We start from the raw sequence: 3,125 nt of genomic DNA on the forward strand, positions 1-3,125 counted from the left end.
GTGGGACTTGAAAACTTTGACTCTTTAGAGTTGCTAGATCTGACAGGCAATACAATCAAGAATTTCACTGCAGAGGGGGCTATACCAAAGACACTAAAAGAATTGAAACTTTTTAATTGCGGTCTAACTAAGATTCCTGTGGGACTTAAAAACTTTGCATCTTTAGAGTTGCTAGACTTGTCATTGAATCAAATCGGGTATTTCACTGCAGAGGGGGTTATACCAAAGACACTAAAACATTTGAAACTAGTAAAATGCGGTCTAACTGAGATTCCGGCGGGAATTAAGAACTTTGACTCTTTAGAGTTGCTAGATCTGACAGGCAATACAATCAAGAATTTCACTGCAGAGGTGGCTTTACCAAAGACACTGAAACAATTGAAACTTAGAAATTGCGGTCTAGCTTTGATTCCGGCGGTAATTAAAAACTTGACATCTTTAGAGTTGCTAGATCTGTCATGTAATGAAATCGAGAATTTCAATGCGGAGAAGTCTATACCAAAGACACTAAAAGAATTTAAACTTAGAAATTGCGGTCTAACTTTGATTCCGGCGGTAATTAAAAACTTGACATCTTTAGAGTTGCTAGATCTGTCATGTAATGAAATTGAGAATTTCAATGCGGAGAAGTCTATACCAAAGACACTAAAAGAATTGAAACTTCATAATTGCGATCTAATTCAGATTCCGGAGGGACTTGGAACCTTTGCATCTTTAGAGTTGCTAGATCTGACAGGCAATACAATCAAGAATTTCACTGCAGAGGGGGCTATACCAAAGACACTAAAACAATTGAAACTTGAAGATTGCGATCTAACTAAGATTCCGGTGGGACTTAAAAACTTTGCATCTTTAGAGTTGCTAGATCTGTCATGTAATGAAATCGAGAATTTCAATGCGGAGAAGTCTATACCAAAGACACTAAAACATTTGAAACTAGTAAAATGCGGTCTAACTGAGATTCCGGCGGGAATTAAGAACTTTGACTCTTTAGAGTTGCTAGATCTGACAGGCAATACAATCAAGAATTTCACTGCAGAGGGGGCTATACCAAAGACACTAAAACAATTGAAACTTGAAGATTGCGATCTAACTAAGATTCCGGTGGGACTTAAAAACTTTGCATCTTTAGAGTTGCTAGATCTGTCATGTAATGAAATCGAGAATTTCAATGCGGAGAAGTCTATACCAAAGACACTAAAAGAATTGAAACTAGAAAAATGCGGTCTAACTAAGATTCCGGCGGGAATTAAGAACTTTGACTCTTTAGAGTTGCTAGATCTGACAGGCAATACAATAAAGAATTTCACTGCAGAGGAGGCTTTACCAAAGACACTAAAACAATTGAAACTTGTAGATTGCGATCTAACTGAGATTCCGGTGGGACTTGAAAACTTTGACTCTTTAGAGTTGCTAGATCTGACAGGCAATACAATCGAGAATTTCAATGCGAAGAAGTCTATACCAAAGACACTAAAAGAATTGAAAATTTTTAATTGCGGTCTAACTAAGATTCCGGAGGGACTTAAAAACTTTGCATCTTTAGAGTTACTAGATCTGTCATGTAATAAAATCGGGTATTTCACTGCAGAGGGGGTTATACCAAAGACACTAAAACAATTGAAACTTGTAGATTGCGATCTAACTGAGATTCCGGAGGGACTTGAAAACTTTGCATCTTTAGAGTTGCTAGATCTGTCATGGAATGAAATCAAAAAACTACCCAAAGATTTTTTTAAACTTAAGGAACTGAAAGAATTGATACTTCATAAAAACAAACTAAAAGATATTCCAGAAGCTCTTTCCAAACTAATTAAACTTGAAAAATTTGATATTAGTTATAACTTAATTCCAGAGTCTGAGTTAGATAAAATAAAAACTTTGATGTCTAAAATTCCTTTTTTGGAAAGTTTTGAGTTTTCTGATCAACGTGAGATAAAGGATTCAGATACGGATTCAAAATCTGCTCCACCTTAATAAATTTTTTAGCCACAAAACTTAATTTTTCTTTTCATTTAGGAATAAATGCATAATGTATTTTAAAATTTAAAAAAATCATCCAACGATAGCATTACTAGCTTATACGCAAACATTAAAATGTGTTTTTCTAATTTTTGGCAGAAGCAAATCGGCGCCACAAATGATGAGTGATTCTATCAATATTATAATTTTTTTAAGCAACTTTAAATCTTTATCGAGTTGGCTCACTCTTAGAGCAAAGTCTTTTAGCAAATAACTGAATTAATTATAATTGAAGATCCCCCTAAGTGTGCCAAAATTAATTTAAAAAAGTAAAGGACACAATATAAGGAGATTTTGATCATAATAAGATAATTTGCGTAGAGTCTTAATTATTTAAATTGAAAATAATTATTTTATGTAATCCGTAAATACTTTGCCCAAACTAACACAGATCTATGAGGAGTTGCAAAAAACATCATGTCGAAAACTTTGTTGGATATTGTTTAACGCTGCCTTCAAAACAAGAAAAATCTTCATTGGACAATAATAGGCTCAACTATAATCAAAAATTTTGTTAATAACTACAGTTCCCAACCGACAAAAATTCAAGCTATTTATAAATACAAAAAAATTTATGGCATTTTATTTTTTCATGTATATATTTACTGATTTAGTTTGTAGAGTGGTATGTTAACACAAAAACTTCAAATATAATAAAATATTATGCTATAAGATGTTTAGAATTGAAAATAAGGACACAATTAAGAATAGAGTTGTTTAGTATTCAAAAACATATTCCACTAAATTAAAAATTTGTATGTAATTAAATAAAATATTAAATTACCCTTAATGCTTGTTAAACAATTGCTTTAACCCAAGCTACTCGGTGTTTTTGTGCCAACTTCTGTCTATACAATTTTGAGTTTTATTCTCTCTCTTTTTCCTGTAATACTTTAATGGAAGAATGTTTTATTTTTTTACAACATACATATTTTAAAGTTTTATTAGCAAATATTGAAATAGTAATAAATAATTAATTAGTGTATAATTGGGTCTTCAGATAGCAGCAACAACTAAAATACACATTTTCTTTTAGAGTCCAATGTTATTAAAGCAAGTGGAGATTTATTTTTAATTAATACTTTCATACTCAGATTAACAAT

Source organism: Arctopsyche grandis, unplaced genomic scaffold (assembly GCF_051622035.1).
Source record: "Arctopsyche grandis isolate Sample6627 unplaced genomic scaffold, ASM5162203v2 HiC_scaffold_317, whole genome shotgun sequence".
In the NCBI taxonomy this organism is placed as follows: domain Eukaryota; kingdom Metazoa; phylum Arthropoda; class Insecta; order Trichoptera; family Hydropsychidae; genus Arctopsyche; species Arctopsyche grandis.